The sequence below is a fragment of the Hevea brasiliensis genome, chromosome 13 (assembly GCF_030052815.1).
Source record: "Hevea brasiliensis isolate MT/VB/25A 57/8 chromosome 13, ASM3005281v1, whole genome shotgun sequence".
Taxonomy (NCBI): Eukaryota; Viridiplantae; Streptophyta; class Magnoliopsida; order Malpighiales; family Euphorbiaceae; genus Hevea; species Hevea brasiliensis.
In genome coordinates, this window is record NC_079505.1 from 42,216,148 (window position 1) to 42,221,923 (window position 5,776).

At 29.1% G+C, this 5,776-nt stretch overlaps 1 non-coding gene across 1 annotated transcript; it reads left to right on the plus strand.

The window, feature by feature from the left end:
- The first annotated feature begins 1,123 nt into the window (after nucleotides 1–1,123).
- LOC131172371 (small nucleolar RNA R71) lies at nucleotides 1,124–1,230 on the plus strand. The gene has a single exon (XR_009142851.1). It is a non-coding gene; the product is annotated as a small nucleolar RNA R71 (small nucleolar RNA).
- Nucleotides 1,231–5,776: the final 4,546 nt, after the last annotated feature.

Here is a 5,776-nt window from a genome sequence, read left to right on the forward strand (position 1 = left end):
AGTGAATGGCACATTGATATACAATTTCTTTAGCACTTCAAGGAATTTGCCAAATTGTTTGTCTAGCTTGTGCTTGATGAATCTTTGAGGGTAGGGAAGGGTGGGCTTGTAAGGTTCAGGTGGGATGTATGGTTTCTCTCCCTCATCTTGCTCACTTTTGCTTTCTTCTTCTTTTTCATTTTTCTTGCTCTCAACTGAATTTTCTTCTTTTGTGCTCTCTTTTTCTTCTCTCTTATTTTCGCTCTCTTGACCAACTTTTTTACCACTTCTCAAGGTCACAACCTTACATTGTTCATGAGGGTTTTGGGGTTGGCTAGGTAGTTTCCCATAGGAATTGCTTCCTGATGAGCTTGCTTGTTGCGCCAATTGAGTCTCCAACATGCGGTTGTGGACTTGTAATTGATCCATGGTTTGTCTCATGTGTTGCATTTCTTCCTCCAATTTGCTATTCATCTTGCTTTGTTCAGCAAAAAATTTCTTCATCATGCTTTCCAAGGTTGGCTTCGGTTCATGAGGTGGAAGGGATTGTTGTGCTCTTGCTTGATATCCAGGTTGTGGCTGCCTTGTGGGCTGAAATTGAGGCTGAAATTGAGGCCTATTTTGTTGCATAAACTGCTGGTTATGAGCATAATTTGAGCTTTGGCCTTGTTGAGCAAAAGTTGCTTGTGGTCTCCATGTTGAGTTGTTCACATTAGAGTAAGCATTTCCCATAGGTTTTTGTTGAAAACCTCCTGCATAAGCAGCTTGTTCTTGCAAATAATCATCACCATAAGAAGAGTAATTAACTCCACAACTTTGGCTTCCATCTGTGAAAGCAACTTGTTGCATAGTTGTAGGAGTTGAGGTTGTTGCCTTTGTGCAAAAATCACTAAGAAGCTGAGTCAACTGGTCAAATCTTGCATTCATGTAGTTAACTGAGTCAAGTTCATAGATCCCGACTTTCTTTGGCTCAAGTGCTCTAGGATTTCCCCATAAATGGGTATTATGAGCAATCTTCTCTAATAAATCATAGCATTCTTCACTTGTCATTCTCATGAAATCTCCTCCTGCTTGTGAATCAATTGTGTTTCTTATGGCTGGAGTAACTCTGGTGTAGAAATTCTGAACAATCATCCATTTCGGTATTTCATGATGAGGACATTGCCTTTCAAGCTCCTTAAATCTCATCCAAGATTCATACAAAGTTTCATCATCTCTTGGCTTAAAAGCTACCATCAAATTCCTCAAATGAGTAGTTTTCCCGGGTGGAAAAAATTGAGATAGAAAAGCTTGAGATAGCTGCTCCCAAGTAGCTATAATAGCTTGTGGGAGTGAGTCATACCACTCCAATGCTGAATCCCGAAGAGAGAATGGAAATAAGGTGAGCCGAATAACTTCATCTGAAACTCCAGGCTGCCTTTGTGTGCCACATATCATTAAAAATTTCTTCAAATGAGAATGAGGATTTTCAAGTGGACTACCTCCAAATTGTGAATTCTGAACCATTTGAATGAGACCAGTCTTTAACTCAAATTGATTAGCTCCTATGATAGGTCTGTTATCTCTCACATCTGCACATCTAGGAAAAGCATAATCCAACATGGATCTTCTTTGAGGATCATTTTGTTTAGCAACTGCATTTTGCCCGTTTTGCTCATTTCCTCCATTATCTCCACCAATAGCTCTATTTTGATTCTCCATATTTTTAATTGTCTCCTCTTGCTCAAATCTTTGTTGTTCTTCTTTTTCTGCTTCTTTTCTTCTTTTGTATTCCTTTTTGTTGGCTCGACAGAATTTTTCAATTTCAGGATTAAACAATAATTCAGTATCACTTGTGCTTTTCGATCGTCTCATAAACAAGAAAAGTACCTGAAAAACACAAGGAACAATAGTGAAAATAAAAGAAAATAAAAATTCTAATTAGCTTAAAACAATTAAAATCCAACTTAAAAACAAACAATTCCCCGGCAACGGCGCCAAAAACTTGATACTGTGTGTATATCCGCAAGTGCACGGGTCACAGTAGTATAGTTTTAAAAAAATGATATCGATCCCACAGGGAATTGTGCTTAAGTTGGAAATAAAAGTATAAGCTAATTAGAATGACAAAAATTAAAGATGTAAAATGAAATTTCAAATTAAGACAAAAATTAAAGATGTAAAATGAAATTTGGAATTAAAATTGGTATTTGAGGAATTAAAACTAAATCAAACAATTAACTAAAATTAATTAAACTAGATTACCAAAAATTAATTTGGAATTTCTATTTATGAAATTTGAGAGGAATTAAATCTAAATTCAATAAAAATAAAAATAAAGTGATTCTAGAGATTGGATTTAAACTGGATTTAAATTTAAATTGGATTTAAATTGAAATTGCTATTTAAATGATTTGGAGGATTTAAATCTAAATTCAATGAAAATTAAATTGATTCTAGAGATTGGATTTTCAATATTGTTTGCATGTGGTTTATCCCTAATTTAGCCAAACACATGAGAATTGCAATTTTGAGGGAAATCAATTCTTAAATTTTTGAAACCTTTTTCAAGCATCTCAAAATTGGTTTTCATTAAATCAAACCCTGTTTTCACGGTATTTCAAACCTAACAAAAACCCAATTAATGCTCCAATTGATTTTTGGAAAGTTCCCCTTAATCTTCTTAGCTTATTTCTAACACCAAGAAAATAAAGTTTATTGCAAGATTATCCATCCCCAATATTCACTTTTCAGTCCATCTATTAAGGATTAAAACTTAACTTAATGAGGGCCCATTCATCAAGCAAGGCAACAAGCTCACAAGCAATAAATCAAAATGTAACAAATCCCATTTAAATGGCTAAATCAGTTCAAAAACCACAATACAAATCAATATTTACAAACCCATCTCTAGAATCTCAATCAACTACTCACAAATCATTGTTTAAAGACAAACCCAAATGAAGAAATGAAGAAATAATGGAAATGTAAGCTAAAGGGGTAGAAAAACCCAGCAAATTGCAGAAGGATCTGCTGCAGAAAAGTGCAGAAACGTGATCCTTGCTGCTGCTGGAAGAAAATGCAGAAGGTGCTCCTCCTTCTCTCTTTCTAACTTTTCCGAAATTGCCTCCCTTGCTCTCTATGCCAAGATAATGATAAAATGAGGCTTTATATAGGCTAAGGGTCTGCCCTAGAATGGGTAAAAGGGGGAAGGTTCCAGAGAAAGTGAGGTAAAAAGCTGGAGTAACGGAAATGCCACGTCAATTATTTCCAGTAAAAATGACATAAGCCGAGTCAGTTGTGTCGTGGGTTGTGTTGCGGGTTGTGTCGCTCTCGGCGTGAATATCTGACGATCGACACAACCTGCGACATAAGCTAATTTGGTTGTCTTTGCGAGTTGTGTCGCTCGGCCATTTTACTCAACTTCAAAATTTTTGCAATTCGACTTTAATCTCCTCCAAATGGCTACTCTGATCAAAATTCATCAAATTTCTCCAGATTTAACCTACAAAACAAATAAATTCCAAAAATTAAACTAAGAAATGTGAAAATTGTAAAATTGACTAAATATATACTAATATCTAAAATAGTAGCTATGAATAAGGGTAAATTATGTGCAAAAATTATGCCTAAATGATGATATAAAATGCATGCATCATCACTTAAGCAATTTAAATTTATTTAATTTTTTCATTCTTTTATTTATTTATTTATTTTTTAGAATTGTAAGTTAGGTTGGAGGAGTTATAAATAAGAGAAGTGTAAGTGATATAAGGAGATAACTTGCATTTATTCTTTGGTAGTCAAATATCTATATATATCTTCTAAAGAAGACTCTCCTGAAAAGGACTGAAATTTTTTTATGATGACAATTAACTAATAATAGGATGAAATCTCTTAATTATACCATATGTTTTCATATATTATTTTCTATGTGTGTGTACTGTTCTTAACACAATTCAATTAGCAAAAGATTATAAGATGTCAAAAAAAAAAATCTCAGTATATTTGCATATTTAGACTCAAGCATCAGCAAGGCAATTTTTGGATCCAATTTCATCTTTTGAAATCTAATTCTAATGAATCCACCATTTGGGCATAGAGGACGTCAATGAACAACAGGAAGACAAGAAAGGAAACAGAGGCAACACCAATGATTTTACATTGGTTTTTTATTTTCTTCACTTATAGCCATAAATCACCTCAAAATTTTATTAATTGTTTTGATTATATTTTAATTTGAATTTAATTCATGTGTCTAAAAAAATTTATGTAATTTTTAACTATTATTTTTTAATTATTATCCTCAAATAACCGTAACATAAAAAATAAAATTTATTATCAGCAATATTTTTTATAATAAGGCATAATTTTAAATTCTAGATTTTAACTCTTTCAATAATTTTATTATTTTTCAATTGTTATATTATAATCATCATATTTTTAATTACTTTGTCTTATCAGTTTACTATCATTATATTTAATTATTATAATCATTTATTTATGTTAAAAAATCTATCATTTAATTTCATTGGATCATCCTATTATTAAAAAAAAAACATAATTAACAAATATAAAAGTGTGATTAATCAGAGAATTTATAAATTAATCAAGTTTTTTTTGTAATTTTTATTTACAATAAATAATAATTAATAATCTTATTATAAATCCTATCATAAAAAATACTTATAAATATCCTAACTCATAAATAATTTTATTAATAATAAATAATATTATGTAATTTAAAGAATTAGTGTTAGATTTTTTATTGGAATTTTTAGCATGGTTAACTTTTTTTTTAATTTTAGCTTAGTTTTTAATTTTTTTTAACCCATAGTGAAAATTGATTTAATTCAATTAGAATAACATAATTTTATTTTTTATTTTATTTTCCAATCAATTGATGTATCATATTTTTCATCATCATTTTATTTTGATTTCCATGGTTCATTAAATATTTAAAGTCCAGCTAAATTTTTCAAAAATTAAAGAATCAACTGTAATAGCAAAAAGTGAAAAAAATAATTTTTTTTAGTATTAGGATTAATTTAAATTGTTTAGAAAATTGTGAATAATTAAAAAAATTGGGAATAGAAAATAGTATATATACTTAATAAGACAAATATTTCGAATTCTATTTAAGTAAAATAAGAAATATTATTAATAAATAAGAATACATCTTGTTTACTTAAATACATATAACCAAAATATAATGAAAGTATGCTTTTAGATGTTTGTATAGTTTTTTATTTAGATTCTTACTTTAGTTTTATTAATTTTAAGGTTTATTAACTACTTAGTGTGAAAATTTGCCCAAAATTGCATATAAAGAAAATTAGCTCATGAGCAATTATTTAACGAGGATAAATAACATACAATACACGTTCAGAAATACTAGTATTTCCTAAATAGCTAAGTGGCATATAGATTTTTTTTCTATTTTATTTATCCTTTTATTGGTATATATCAAATAATTTAAAGACTAATTAAAAACTTTTATTAATCAACTTATTTATTTATTAAATTTGAAATAAAATTATAAATAATTAAAATTTAATAATACAATTATCAAATATATATATATATATTTATAAAGCAAAGAGGTATTCCTAAGAAAATGACACATTACATTTTCTTTGAAAAGTTTGTTACGTGTCACTTTCCATAAATACTCTCCTTTATACTAATTATTATTTAATTTTTTTATTTCTCTTTTAATTATCATTATTATTTACAATAACTACCTTAACATTTATAATTTAAATTATTATTTTCTTTAAAAATTTAATTTTTAAAAATTAAGACTTTTGAAATTAAA